Raw genomic sequence first — 16,755 nt, 5'->3', positions numbered from 1 at the left:
ACTTTTCTCACTGACCGCGTGAGATTGAATGACTGTCATTCATATGGAGACAGCTGTTCCGACTTTTAAATAAATTAATGATCATTGTGATGCTTCTTATTTGTTGCATGATAGATAACAATATGTAACCGGCTGATCTATTTCCATATTTATTCATGTTGCATTGATTTCTGTTATGCAATTTGAAATTTTTTTTTTTCGTCAATTTATGGAAGGCATGAATAATCATATTAGTGGATTAATTTAGAAATTAATCAGATTTTCAATAAAAAAATTAAATTTGTTTATTTTTTTCTTTATCTTCATCATTCACTTTTCAATTTTAAACATGTTTGAATGTCACTGAAATATATCTTGATAATTGTTGATTTTTGGCAATTAAGGCAATTTTTTGCATATCATTTCATAGTTTTTGATTAAATTGACCCGAATTTGTGTCCTAGATATGAACTGAATTTGGCAACTTTTACATATTTGATAAGTGAACCTTTATGTATTAATACAAAAATGTTAAAAACAAACGGTCAAAAACTTGAACTTTTTGTGAAAAATTTAGAATGCAATTTTACAAATTATATTATTCACATTAACCCTGAGTGAATAACTTGACTTTAATAGATTTTATAGTCGACTGTTTCTCTAATTAATAACCAGACATTATATCATGTTTTCCACTCGGGAGCATGTTCAATTCCGTATGGTCGAATGAACTCTGAGTGAACGTTCCCAAGTCATTTTGTGTTAAAACTTTGAATTCCTTTATAAAATTGAAATAAATACCCAAAATGCTTTTAAATCACAAAATTTGAAAATCTCTAAAATACGCAAAAGAGCCTCATCTTATAAATTATTACTTATTGATCTCTCCCAATATGAACATACATAAATACATGCTATATAACAACTATGAATATGTTTAGACGGGAAATCAAGCAATAAATGTGAAAAACGTGTGCAAACAATAATCAAAAATCATTTATTAAGTGCTATTGTTGCATTACGCAATGCATAAAAGCGAAAAGAAAGAGACGATAAAAATTATCAAGTCGGTATTAACATCAACATTATGCTGATTATCGCACATTTTCGCAATCGGATGCGATGGGAATTTTTTGTTTCTCTTTCTCTGATCTGTTTTTTCAAGTCTTTCTTGGACTTGAGCGTTTTAGTTTCGCTTTCGTTGATTTTTGTAGAGCGGATTTTTTTTCTCGACATTTCAATTCATTTTATTACGAACTTCCTTTGTTGGGCGCTGACATGACCAAGATGATTTGTGAATTTTTATTAAATCTTTTTAATTTCTAATCAAATAAATGAAAGGGAATGAAATGTGACGAAAGCTTCCTATCATAAAAATAGTTTTGACATGCCTTTTTTGGATGATTGAATGAATTGTTGATTTTGGAGTGAAATTTCTTTCTCGGAAATCTGTTTTAAAAGTTTTAAATGATTTTTTTTTACTTAATATCTTGAAAAATCATTAATTTTTTCGTCACCTAATTTGTCAAAAAAGTCCTCAATTTTGAAATTATAAAGGCAAATTGAAATCGATTCCAACTGTATTATTCTCCTGATTGAGCATCTTCAGAGACAAAACTTAAAAAATAAAATGCAAATTATTAAAATTGCCGTTATTATCATTAAATAAAATTATCGTCCATCAGCTTCCATCCTACTCAAACTAATAAATTATGAAAAACCTTGAAACTAATCATCTAAAAAATCCATCAAAATTTCAATTTTTATTACATTTCGATTAGTTAATTATAATATAAATGATCATGTGATTATTGGCTGTCATAGTAAAATGAAATTTCTTTCAATCTATGTGATCATAAGTAGCTTGACATTTTACCATAATTTCAATTCATTTCTCATAATTAAACTTGTGTACCTTACCACATGATTGATTATTTCACTTTCAAATAAGCCGGTGATGTATTTTTTTTTGACGGTGGCATGTCATAACAAAACACAAATAATATTATTTTTGAACACTTGATTCATAAGTGAAACAAATAGAGAAGAAAAATGTTTGAAAGATGGATTTATGCTTACTCAGAGTTGTTGAGAGGATTATTGATGTATTTTTGTTTGAGGTATTGAATGAAAAGTGAAAGAGTGACGCAAAAATGCAGACTGAAACTCCGCACTAAACAATAATCATACTTACTTAGGTTAGCTTGTTCATGAATATACTCGAGTCTGTTCGGGATTGTTATGATTTTTTACTATGCATGTCTGAAATCTAGAAGGAATTCACATTTGGGTCAATCTCAATTCTATATTCAATCTCGAGATTGAAATATTTTCAATCCTCGAATTAATCATTCATGGGTTTCAGGAATTTTCTTTTTCTTAAAGTTATCAATTTAGAACTTTTTGAAAATTTTTTGAAACACTTTGAAAAGGCCTTTTTATTGAGTCACAGCTCACAGTTTACTTGACTTTTGTTCTTACTTACTTACTACGCTGCCCGCACAGATCAGTTATGAACCATGGCATCCCTCAGATGATTCTTAACGCTGGATCTATTGTTGACTTCCGTCTGTCAATTGCCAATACTAAGTGACCTTTGTTCAAATTCCTGTTTACCTCCCATCAACACAACTCTGATTTCACAACTCTCGACAACAAAACCACCACCAAAACCAAAACTCAATAAATCAACCCAATTGATAAATGATTGAAGAACAACACAAAATCAGTGGCACTCAACAAGCACATAAAAAATCATTGAAATAGATAATTGACTTGATGAATCTATTATATTGCTGTTTATTCAAAACTTAGATTCTCATATTGTCTACTTTTGTGAATTATTAAATGCGCAAGATAGTTGAGCTGTCGATAGAACATTTTACTCGACAAGAGCCTCATTTTATTCGCACAAACAATCGAATGGGTTTGAAAAAATATAAAAAATATGAATATGAAGTGACTGAATGTTCTTTTTAATATATTTTTTTTTTGTTTTGAATATCTTTCATTCCATCAAAAAGCGTCGTCGTGTGTTGTAGGTGTCGAATTGTTCGATATGTGAAGTGTCTATATACAAAAAAAACTTTAGTATTATTTATTCGAGCAGTGGAATAAACTACAAAAAATGTCAATTTGATCACAATTCAAAATAATATAAAGTTTTTTACAATTTTGGAGCCATCAGATCATCAAAAAAGATTCAGTTTGCTTATTTAGAAAGAGGATAAAACAGAAGTGAATTTATTTCTTGTGCTGTATATTGCTCCATCCAAGATAAAATAGAGAAAAAAGAAGTTGTTTGTGTTGTAAAGAGAAGAAATAAAAAAGTTCAATTTTGTGCGTGTGTTGAGAAAGAATTTCAATCCTCTGTCAAGGATATAACAAGAGATTCATCCCATATTTGGTAAGTTATCAAATTAAATTTCACTGTCAATCTATTTTTATACTTAATATATTGTAATTTAAGTGAAGTACATATATATGTGAGTCTATACATATTTGTCTGTTGTAAAACATGTCTGGAACTAGCTCTGGAGTTTATTAACTTATTCATTTTTTTATTTATTTATTTATTCAATTCTTAATATGAGATTTTATAAATGATATTTTATTTTTTTAATTTCTATAAAAGCTCACAGTTCATTGAATCATTTCTGCTCTGTCACGGCAAATATAAATTTAATTATTTTTTTACTTCTTCTTCATCATTATTCACTCTCTGATGTCATTGTTGCACATCCATTCAGTTAAAAAAAGGATCTCAAGTTGTGAGACAAACTGCTGTGAGTGATGAAAATGAAAAGATTTTTAATTCAAAATTAATATTTTTCTACGATATGTGATGTTAAGAAATAATTTTTTGAATACCAATAGTAAAACATCTGATCATAAATTTACGATTTATTTTATTGGAAACGCATCTTATTTTTTATGGCGTATTAGCTGATTTACAAGTATCGATTTTCGTACAGTTTTATGTGATGTTGACTTTTTTTTGGTCTCCTGAGTGTCTATAAATTTTTATTAAATTTCGATGATTATTTCAAGAAAGTTTGTTTTTTGGGTTATTTGTAATTTAATATGTGTCGTAAATTTGTAATCGATTTTATGTGTGAAATTTTACTGTTAATGCATTTTGATTTTATTTTGATAGTATATTGATTCATTGAAAAAATTAAGAAAATTTGATTAGTTGTTTTCTGTTGATTTAAATCACAAAAATTTGTTATTTATTCAATTTGGTGGCATTAAGAGCTGTATTAAAATAGAGTTTGTTGCACTAAAATTTGGTTTGATACTATTGGAGTCTTATCTAGTTAGGTTTGTCAGTTTTGTACCTAGACCATAAAATTATTATAGTTGCATGTAAATGTTTTCTGAACCCATGTAACACAAGGCTTCAATTGTTAGCCAAATGGAGTTTAGAATCCATTAACACTCCGTACCCTCAGAAAAAGAGAATGCTTTTTGATACTGTAGCCATATCACTGTAGCATGAAGGCATGTTCTTTGTCTGATCGAGATGAGTTCCATATTTTTTTATTTGCTTCCAAAAATAGAACAATCTACAGTTAATGTCCAGAATTAGGCTCTTTTCTACTAGTCAATTTCTACTATTTTTACGATTGTATCTGTCCATTACATTGGAGACACATAATATAGATCCAGAAATCTCAATACAGAATCGACTCTTTAACATTGAATCACTTCAACTAAACATATTCCTATCATGAATCTTATAACAAAACATCCATGAACATCAAACTATAAAACAATTTTTATGTCTAAATTATCAGGAATACCAATTAAAGATAAATAATAGAAACATTTTCGCACATTCATCCTCTTAAAAAGTCAGCCACCTAAACAGCAAAAGTCTTGAATTACCGCGAAAAACTGTTTCTTTTCTTAAAAACTGCCAAGAATTGAAAAATTACGTCATATTAAAATGAACAGAAGAGATAAACAATTGAATTTCTTTATAAAACTTGATGATTAAGATGATGACGAGAAAGAAAGATAGACAGGATGTTAAGTAGAATCATCATTGCTGATAGCTTCATTTCTCATTTATAAACATTTTTCAAGTGGGTTGAAGGTCAAGCATATTAACTCATATAAATAAATACTCTTATGAATACATCAAGTGTTTGACATAAATCCCATGTACAACGATTCTACATTTTAAAACATGAAAATCGCTTTAAATTAATCATGAAAGTCAACAGTAAAAAATCGCGTAATGATTGACTTAAAACTTGTCACTAGCACCACTTGACCAAAATAATTTTAAATCTCTAATTACATCATATTTTCGCTATGTGATGTTTGAAGCTAAAAAATTTTTTTCATCCTCTTTAAATGGTCAACATGTTGAGTACAAGTTGTAGAATTGACGTAAGACATGAGAATTTGTGAATGTGGTATAGTTTTGATTTATAAAAATTTTTGCTTGGAATTTTAGAATGTTATTTATTTATGGCGGTATTTTGATCAAGAGCTTCCCTATAAGCTTCATTTTCATTTATTTCCAACATTTATCTATCCATTCCGGCTACTATGTTGGTTTTGAGTAGATCATTTTAGCACAAATCTGTTAATTGATCAAAAATTCGACCCTAGGTCGGTGTGACTGTGACTTGGTTCCGAATTTGAAATCGGATCTTTTGTCCAACTCTGGCATGATGGAGAGGATTATCGATCCAAAAACCGTGGCAAGTCGTTGTGATGATATTAGATTTAAATCGAATCCGGAGCAAAGCGTCTCGTCGCCCTGTTGTTGGGATTAGGATCGATTATCCGACTTAAACTTTTTGAGAAAATTCGTGTTAAATGCGCAGTTAATTTTGATTTATGTCAATAAATAATTCTTTGTGGATCTTAAAATGTAGACATTATGCAAAATTATCTCTGAAATTGAAAGCAAAATTTCAATCGGATTTATTCTTGATTTCAATGTATTTTCCTTCAAAATAAATTTGCAAATTTCAACAAAAGCTCAAATCCATAGAATTAAACTTTCAACTCTCTCAAAGACATATCAACAATAACTTAAATGCCAGTTAGTCTAAACACATTTACGAGCATTTAAAATTTCATAATTCAATTATGACATAAATTCTAAAAAAAAACACAATTGTAAACAAAAATTACCTCATAAAGAAAAGTGATTGACTGATTTGAACGAATAATGCTTATAAAGTGCTATGAAATAAAAATTTCATGGAATTTCAAAGAGTTTAGCCAATGAGCTTATTTACAAAAGGAAGTGACAGTAAAGCAAAGCGAAAAAAATATGACAAAAAATAAAAAATTTAAAAGAAGAAAACAAAAATTTCATACATGACTGTATAAACATTTCGACACGAAAAGCTATTGACATTAAATATTTGAAATTAAGTGTTTGTCGTACATAAAGTCAGACATATGAGATAGAGAGATAAGGTCGAATGTAGAATTAAAGAGAAGTAATGGATTAAATAGAATTGGTATTAAGCATGCAATATTGAATAGTACAGGTTGGTTAAATGATTCAAAATTCGGCATCGGCAGGTGTGACACTAGTACTGCATTTGCACCGAATCCAGTGTCAAATCAGAGTAACGTTGTGGCCATTCAGAAATTAATTGTTCTGTGTAAATCGGGAAATTTGAATAAAAATTTAAATTTTAACGGATTTTTGAACTAATTTTTAAATTTTAATAGATAATTTAAGGTTTTTTTGTGATTAGTCAACAAATTTGCTACCTTTAATCCACACAAATAAAGTCATAATTTGTGACAATACGGAACATTCAATTAAGTTATATCAAAGCCGTGAGAACTAATGCGAATAAATTTACGATACTCAAGTATCAACTTGTACAGATCTATCAGCATCATTAATTTTCATGATGCTTAATGCTTAATTGGAGAATCAGTAAGGAATAAAAAAAAATATCAGACACTTCAATGGTCGTATCATGTATCAAATTAATCAGCTTAATTGCTTTATTATTGGCTACGTGATAATTGATTTTTACAATTTTCTCATGTATTTTTGTTATTCGTAAATGCAAATTGATTTTCATATAAATCATTTTTGCCGAAATTCAGGAAATAATCGTGGGAGAATTTTTTATATTTATGATACTTTTTGGGCGTCGATTAGCACATAAAATTGTCATTTGTCGATCATTTTTATTGCTAATGTCCGACAAAGCTGACATGTAATTGCATCTCCATGTAGAATATTTAGAATCGCCTAAAGTATTTGCTTATTTGCCGTCGAGATACATTTGATTGCGTCATTTGGGTAGTTTTGGTTTTGGAGGTTCAAGCTAGACATTTGTGTATGCTAGAGTCTTAATAATAACGGTAAATTTTTAAAATGTTTTTAAACGGTTCGTCCTATGTGTGTCTGAGCAGAGTGAAGAATCTATCTGTCAGTGCGATATAAAGGCGTTTGTGGCCTAGTAGTTAGGCAACAGATCGGATAACTGTATCAATTCTGAGTGAGTACGTGGGTTCGATTCCCACCATTGACCGATCCCTCAATTGTATAAAGAGGGTTGTCGAGTTGACAAAGATTCGCACAATGTAAAAATTTAACAATCGAGATACTAAGGTTTATTAACATACTATCCACTCTTAGTAATTAAAACTCTTTAGTTCAACACAACAATAACTGTCGCTGCTTAAAGACCTCTAACCTCATAAGGCTCCACTTCGTTAATTATAAAGTAGCGACTTCTTTCCATTTTAGTAAAAAAACACATATAAAAAAATCTACGATGCAATTCTCTCCGTTAAACGATTAATTAATTTTATTTACTAGTCTTTATTCAAACAAATCATTTTTCTTCTATCCATTATTAATACTATTTCTATTAACGACGATTAGATTTCAAGGCAAGTTTTTTTTTATTATGTTTGATCGCCTTTTTGTTAAAAATAACAAAATATTAATGTGAAAAGTCACGGTGGAGGCGCGGTAGGTGAGCATTAAGTGTGCAATATATTCAATGAATCAGGACAATGAGAAGCATAAATAGATTATTGTTGCTTTGAGGTTTTGTGGTTTTTGGTGATTATTCAGATTGGGTGGTTGGGGTTCAGTGGAATTTGTTAATATTTGAATGAAAAGCTGGATATTTTTTGGCTTCTTCTTAGTCCTGTTTTGACTGTTTCCATTCTGTTGCTTTCTTTGTACATGCTGGGTTGAAAAATGGTGGGTTGTAAGCTTCACCATTCTTATCTTGATTGTGGGGCTTTTACCCTACAGGCAACGTTGTTTGGATAGGTTTTTAACCTATCCTTTCAAGTTTATATGGGCCGTGAACAGAGCTCGGGGGGATACCACAAGAAGGTATGCACTCTTATTTGGTCAACTTCGGAGTCAGCATTTGGCTTTCCCACGCCCCCTTTGCTGATCACCCTCGACCTCTGCGGCCAAATCTAATCCATCTCATTTCATGCATTTTTCGTTTCATTATTCCATCAACAGCACCATCCTTAAATGCGCATTAGATCAAAATGCTAATAACTTGATAAATTTTAATGCAATTTGCAGTTATGCTGCATATGCAGGTCATGAAAAAAGAGGAGAAAAAAATCGAGTTTATGAAGTGCTGCAAACGATTATATTTATTTCATTATTAACTTTTAGGAGTGACCTTAGCATAGGAAGTGCAATGAATCAGTTGAACACTATTATTCTTTCTATTAAATATTATATGTAAAATTAGTTTTTCAATGTAGCACATGCATGTCTTTTATTAATTGTAACAAGACATATTTTGGGATCTATGCTTTTTTGTTTGTTTTTGAAATTCATTCATGATGCCCTTTAAAATTTATTGCTACAAAAAAGCCATTCAAACTGACACGTTGGTTCACAATTAATTGTAGCAAATTATTATATTTGTATAAATTATTGTTGCTCACATGTTGCTTCATTTTTATATGTCGAATGTCACATGTGTCATTGCTTACGATTTATAAAAGAACTTTCAATAATCAAACAAGACATGGAAATGGCTTCAATGTTAAATACTTTTTGAAGTATTGTATTACAAGTGATTAATTAATGACTTTAGATTATTTATTGCGGTTTTACTGTGTATTATTTTTTCAAATAGGAATTGCAGTAAATCATGTATTTATGAATAAAAATTTCTTATGATTTATTGCTGTAGAATTGATGGGCTTTTGAACTTGTAAAAATGTAATAAAAGGATAAATTCTGTAGGTCAAAAAATTTAAATTAATTTTTTAATAGTTTGTGAACACACGCTGGATTAATTTCATAGGCTTGTAAAGCTACTTCCCCTTGAGTCTAGATATTAAACAGTCTTGGAGACAAATTTGTTACATTTAGGGGCAGGTCATTTCAAACTATGAGTCATGGATAATGACTATTTTAGAAAGATCATGAACATAAATGAAATTTCAGAAGAGGGTGGTGTTCGGATGTAAAAACATTATTTAGATTGATTAAAGCTATTCATTTCATGTTTCACACAGCCTGGAAGGCACATGATGTAGGAATAATCGAAAATTTAGTTCCATGTCGACTTGACTCTGGTCTGAAATAGAATTTCATCAAATCTGGTCTGAGATCAGAATCACGTTGACAATGTGACTGGCTTTGTGTCCTTTCCAGTCAGCTTGATATTTCAATAATCGCCTAATGTCCTTTCAACTAAATCGAATACTTTTTGAAATTTACTAACTGATGTATTAATTTTCAATCAAAAATGCAAAAGCAAAAAAACTTGTCATTTTTTCTCCTTTTTTGCTAATTATATTATTTAATTCCTTCTAATTGATATTTCTGCAGTTAATCAAATCGTAACTAATGCGCAAAAAATATAAAACCAACAAAAAAATCATTTAACAACTCAATTAAAGTTGCTAATGAGGTCTTTTCTTTTCTAATAATAAACTTAATTCGCGATTTAAATATACAATATTCATTCTTAGAGTATACATCAAATGGAATAAACAAGAATGATCAGTTGTCATAACTTCTGTTTATTCAGAAATAAGCAAATCAAGATATTGATCTTAATTCTCATCAATATTTCAACAAAAGAAGCCACAATAGCTACTCAATATAAAGCAAAAAATGTGTTTAAATTCTCTTTCATCTCTGATTTGCTGCTTAAAACCAATCAATTTCCATAAATCGTCAACATTTTTTGTCTTTAACTAAATCCCCATTGCAATCTGAAACAATTCATCATCAACATATAAACTTGGTATTAAAGAGGTGTTAACGACTGTAATTTAATGAATATCTCTTGACTTTATTGAATATCATGAATGCATTAGCTGCCTGAATATAAAGGATAGTAATTTATGATTGCAAAAGTAATCGGTCATTTCCATTAAATTTTTTGCTGATCAGTTTTTCAAAAGGAATGTCCGCTGAATGTTTTCAATGGATTTAACAAGGATATGTCACTTGGACTCATTGGAGTTTATTGGCATGACTAAAGAAAGGTAGTGGGATGTTACTAAGAATCATTGACTTAATAAGTGGGACATTTCGAGATGTTAATCAGCTTTAATGTCTTACCTCATACTTATTTTTAGAATTGTCCATCCCTTGCTTGAGACCGCAGAACCAATCCTTTTTTAACACTGCTCTCATTATAATCATTAAATACCCCATACTGCAATTCTAATTAATCATTTTTATGTATCATCTGACAACTTTTTTTGTCCTCAGTCGGCTATTTTCAGCGTCATAATCCTTAAGTAACAAAGTCAAATGAAAAACATCTCAACTGACCTTACCATATTAAATTCTCATAATCTTCCTTTTTATTCAAGAGGTAATTGAACTTGATCATTATGAAATAGACAGGTTGTCTTCAAGACGCGATCATCGTCATCATCATGATGTCTTTGCGACGATGATGATTTTTTTTTCTAGTGCCATTCACTCATGCAGTTTATTGTGAAACAAGATTGATCACATTCGCTTTCATTTTATTTCATTTTTCTTCATCATCACATTTTTGTTGTATCTGTACATTTTTCTTATGGATATGTTTGTACATCAGATTATGGAAAAAATCAATTCTGTTTTGTTCTCTTTTGTGTTCTTTTGTTTGTTGTATCGTGATTTTATTTCTACTAATGGTTGAATGGGTAGGGCTGGATGATGGACTTGGTCGTACAATTTTTTGAGTGGATTGAGATGGATTTGTAATTTCGTTGAGGTGAATAAATCCAAGAATCAAATTTTTATGGATATTCGTGAAAAAACTCCAAAACCCTCAACCTTCTTAAATTTTGGCGTTCCCTTCAATCCCCCAGGGTTTCAAAATCTTCTGACCTCCCCACCGGGTTACCCACTATTTTCGACATCACAAGCTTGCATTCCCTATCAATTCTTCTAAACCAAAATAGAGAACTCGTTTCTTTTATTGTTTCTGTTTCAACAGAAATCAGAAATATCAAAGTTTTCTTCCCGTTTCCATCAACTATCCATCCATATTCTCTTTTCTTGTGAATTATTCTAGATGACATTTTAAAGTCACTCACACATGCATGATGGCTAATAAAAGTCAACCTTAGGTGAGGCCAATGATGATTTGCAGAATGTACTTGTTCTTTTGTTTAGCAATCTTTTAATGCCACTTGTGAGAAGTAATAGAAAATATGAAGGAAATAGTATATTTTCTCATGACCTTGACATAGTGCAGACGAAGAACAAAGTTGCAAAAAATTTTAATATTTTAAATTTTGCTGTAAATTTCCATTAGGATTCTATAAATTCTTGCTGTTTTAAAGTTATGAGTCTGAATATTAATGGGCAATAAAATTAAGGCATGAATTTTTTGAGATAACTGGGTTTTTAAAATATGAATACATTTATCTTAAGATGAGGTATAAATGCGAATATATTTGAAAATATTATAAAAATAGTTATTTCCGGTGTCATAATGAGCTGATAATTTGCGACAAATGTTGTCACTTTTTGTGAAATACTGCTCATTGAATATTTTGGAGGATCTTTAAAATTGTAGAAATTATCGTCATTATTGCCATGATATTTGAAGATTAACAAATTGAGTGATTATGTGTAAATGGCGCTGCATGGTCATGAAGAAGGAAATATTGGGTGTGATACGTAAAGAAGTGAATTTTAGATTCGTATACTGACCATTTGAATGGTTTTCACTTATCTCAGAGCTTGAGGTCGACTCAAATTTTGTTTGGAAAAATTGACTCCAGTCGACTTGAGTCTATATCAGAAGAGGGTGACGAGTGTGCCTCGTTACTTGTGTGCAACCAAAATTTTGGGAAATGCGGAAAACAAAAGGTTATCCACGACTGCTCTATGTAAAATTTGAATCGGCTTCGAGTTCCGACTTCTATTAAACAAATTAAAAACCTTAAAAAGACTATTTAACTCTCAATGAAACACCGCTACCTAAATTAATTCTAATTCCACTAATCTCAAAATAATGTCTGGCATAAATGCACAATTGATCATTAAAATTTTCAATAAACTGCTAAATTTGCTGAAAAACTAACAGATTATGATCATAATAACTTAACTAGAGTAACTCACCTCTCGTTAGACTCACGACAATGAATATAATAAAGTCATCGCATTTAAAGTAAATCAAATATAATTACTCACAATTTTCCATCATAAAATCTTAAATCATGCTTCACATGCAGTCCATAGTCTTTTTCATCTCAAGAATTTCACACAATTATAAAAAATTATTATTGTTAGTGTTCATTTTTTTAAAAAAAAAAAAACATTTTTTAATGTCTCACTGCACGTGAATGACGTCCGGAAAGCTGAAAACGAAAAGAATGACACAAAATGACATTGTCCAAAGACTTTTTTTTATGACTTTATCTCGAGACAACTTGCTGTTTGTTGCTGTTCAGTTATATAATGATTCCGGACACGATTTAATTGAAAATCATAATTATGGTACGGCTATTTATTAAATATATAGTTCGCAGTTGGAGATGAAGAGATGAAAATGTGAAAGGAAAAAAGGTCAGACAGAAAGAATTTTAGCCGCAATTATTAACAAAATAATATTTTCTATGAAAAATTACTTTTGAAACGCGGCAAATTAAGAATTGAAAATTATCTGAAAGGTCAAAACAGAAGCTTTAACGGCTTTACTCTGAAAAATGATCTGTGTCTATTGGCTATCTTACATATTGTTATTTCGACCCAGATTCATATCTCCTTTATTTTGAGAATGCAAAATTAATAGCTTTTCTGATGGAATTTAAGGTTTCCTTTTGGGCAAATGCAAAGTCACTCTCATAAATTATGAAATATTTTGCACAAATATAGAATTTTTTTTGGTGTGAGATTGATTGACAAATCTAAATATTTAGGATAGTTTCACGACTTCCTTACGTCTTTTGTATAATTTGACTTAAAATTATTTATGATGAAATATTTTGACTACGGTATGCAGTCATTTGTCATGTTGATAGGATCAATATTTGAGATAGCTTTAGTTTTTCTAAGTATTTTAAATTTGGACTTTTGGCAATATTTCGAAAAATTCCTAATTTTGAATTCGATTGCATTTGAAATGACTATATTAAATTAAATTTCAATTCTAGAGAAATTCACTTAAAAAAAGGAAACTTACGGACCTAATTGACCTTAACAATTCTTGGTTTTTTGTCCTTAAGACAACTTTGAGTCTTACTAAAAATTCAACAACGTATCGGAATCTAGGGAACACGTTGTGCTGTTCGGAACATTGCTATATTCTGTTCGATTCATCGTCAATAGTTGACTTGAATTTTGTAAAAAAAAAATAGATTCGATTTTGAACTCTGATAATTCTCCATGATTTCATAGAATTCATGTACAGTCAAAAGTAAAAATCATTTCGTAAAAACCTATTTAATAATTATAATTTGATTAATCTCATAAAAATTCATCAAGTTACAAATCATTGAGAAATAGATTGTAAATTTACTGGTTATTGAAGGGAAAAAAAAATTTTTCATTTAAATGACCAATACTACAAGCTTGATAACAATAGATTTTATTTCAAACCTCGAAATAGCTTCCGTCTTTCGAACATAAATACGAATGTAAACATAAATACAACTGAAGAGTCCATATGTAACTCATTAATGCTGATTCATAAAGCATCTCATAAAATATTCTTTACGTGCATTTTTAAGCCATTAATAAAATCTCCAAACTTCAATCAGTGAGCCTACGTTAATTCTACGTGTCTAAGTCCTACACTCGATATTAAAATATTAAATCATTTTTCCTGCATGCTGTCAATAAAGTCTACAATAATGAAAAGAATAAAAAATTCATTCCAAAAAGAAGCAATTCAACTTTTAAATTGGATTGTCTTATTGATTTCGTTTCGCACTTTGAATTGCATTTAGAAGCGAAAAAAATATGAGTTTTATGATTAATTAGTTTTCAGCATTTTGAATGCATTATCTTATTAAGCTTACTGAATGGTTGAAAGATTTTTATTGTTATTTGATTAGTTCCACAGATCAAACGGAAAATTAATGCAGATTTAGATTTGTTCGAGTGACCTTTGTGGTATTATAAAATGTTTATTGAGATTCATCAAGATAGTTGAAGGGCTGTTGAATGGAAGTAAAAGTGAAAATGTGACAAATCTATTGAATTATAATGCAATAAGTACATTTTATATGGTGTAGACAGGTGGAATTGAAGTTGATTTTTTCGTTATTATTCTTGCGAAGTTATTCTGGCTATGATTGTTAAGTGGCACATTTAGATCATAAGAACTTGTTCATGAGGATTAACCAAGGAATAAGGATATCAGAAATCGCTTAGACCTAAGCTCAAAGCTCGTATTTGTACCGAGCTCTGGGTTATAGGGATCATTGTAAAATATAACTGCCCGTTACCACCTGGAAGTTTCTAACGACATAATTAGTTAAAACTTTAAACCCATCTTTCCGATGCTAAAAATCATCATTTTAAATCCAAAAATACTATCAATAATCCATAAGTCAAATTGAATTAACTTTAATTCTATTTCAAAAAAATGTAAATCAAAATTGCCAAGCAATTAATTCACTGAATATTTCACAGTTTTAATGCGACTGAAAAGCAGAAAAAATAGTAGCAAATTATTTACACGGTTAGAGATCTTTTGATTCAGATATTGTACAAAATATTCATGTTTTTCTCACAACTGCATTAATCTTAACACTGCACAAATAAAATCTATTTCTTGGAATGAATTTGAAAAAATATTGATTAATTTTAATATTGAAAACTTTAATTTTCAATTAATAAAAATTTGAAAAGACTAACAAAAGAGGTGCACAACTTTTATTAAATCTCATAAATTTAATTCAATTAATCACGTTGTTTCCTGGAAATCTATTGGATATGCTTAAAAACTGAATTTTATTAAAACCGATAAAAATTCTTTAGCATATGTTTTGTGAAGGTGCCATTCATAAATCAAAATGAGAATTTTATTGGGAGAAGTTTAGAAGTTATTGGAGATGGGTAATTGAAGCGCATTCTTACGGGGAATCCTGGACATCGATTGGAAATAATTCTGAAAGGCTCAAATCGGCAAACCGATTAAAAATCCAACCCCAGATATAGTTGACTCTGACTTGGTGCCAAATTGGATTTTGGATCAATAAACCGACTTATACTCTTCGAATAACTTCAAAATTCCCAAACAATTAATCATAATCTGCACTTTACCATCTATTTAGCCAGCAATCACCTCCCTTTTAACATCTTTTCCCATTCAATTCCAATTTAAATTAATTAAAAAATTCTTCATCATAATTCTCGCCCATTAGTTTTTATATATTTTTTTATGCCATTGTCTTTTTCTAAGCTCATTCTTTGAATTAAATAAGCGGCGTGCAGTCTGAAGGATATCTTCTTTTCATGAAATATATTATGGAATATTTTTTTTGTTATTGTACAGCTAACTGCAGCAGCATGCAATAAATAGTAAAAACAATTAATGTTCATATGTTGACAATTATTATTTTTGCCGCAAGTGTTGTCTCGGTATGAATTTATGTCATTACAACTATTTCTGTTTATTGGATGTTGGTTGTAAAACAAGGAAATGTAAATAGAACTTTGGAGATTTATGGGGGCTTAGTAGGGTAATTTTTGGATGACTTTTTGCGTTTTTCTCACACAAATAATTATCCCGAGTAACACAAATCAGTTAATCAATTAATAATTTGGGTCTTTGTTGGCATGACCCTGGTTTGGTGCCAGATTCAGTTTAAATTCAGAGCTTACCATGGTCTCAGAGTCTCACCGGCTCGTTCCCGGATTTTGGATCGATAAACCGACTATTCGAGCATATTAAATCTCTACCCGGTAAATTGGGTACGAAAAACATTGAGCAACAACAAAGGCAAAATCTTATTATTGAGATATATTTAAAAACATATTTAAATGTGGCTGGTCGCACTAATCTTTAAATATATTTATAGAAACACTTTTGTTGATGCTGTGATGAAGAAATAATTTTTTTTTATTCATTTTTCTCACGATTTTCATTTTCTAAGTCGTTTCGTGCTACAATAATCTAACATTACATACGGTCTATAGTAGTAAATGTCTCAGCACCTCAAGGATCTTTTCTCTATATAGAGATTGCGATGGCAAGTGAATTAAACATCGTTAATTAATTAACTATGACTGCCGTATGTTTCACACCGATCTCTCTCTCTTTGTTGTAAATAGTATTTAATTTGAATACATCTGGATGGCATAACCAGCCCAGCGCC

At 30.0% G+C, this 16,755-nt stretch overlaps 1 protein-coding gene across 2 annotated transcripts in view; it reads left to right on the top strand.

Moving 5' to 3' along the window:
* The window catches only part of chas (chascon), a 219,825-nt gene that overhangs the window by 12,517 nt on the left and 190,553 nt on the right, over window positions 1-16,755 (top strand). For both annotated transcript variants that reach the window (XM_070635286.1, XM_070635285.1), the window contains exon 2: window positions 3,003-3,385. The gene's annotated coding sequence lies outside the window, so the exon portion shown is untranslated. The remainder of the gene's footprint in view (window positions 1-3,002; window positions 3,386-16,755) is intronic.

This window comes from Chironomus tepperi, unplaced genomic scaffold (assembly GCF_022539635.2).
Source record: "Chironomus tepperi strain 1889 unplaced genomic scaffold, CSIRO-AGI_Ctep_v1 contig_87, whole genome shotgun sequence".
Lineage (NCBI taxonomy): Eukaryota > Metazoa > Arthropoda > Insecta > Diptera > Chironomidae > Chironomus > Chironomus tepperi.
This window is presented reverse-complemented; position numbering and strand designations above follow the sequence as displayed.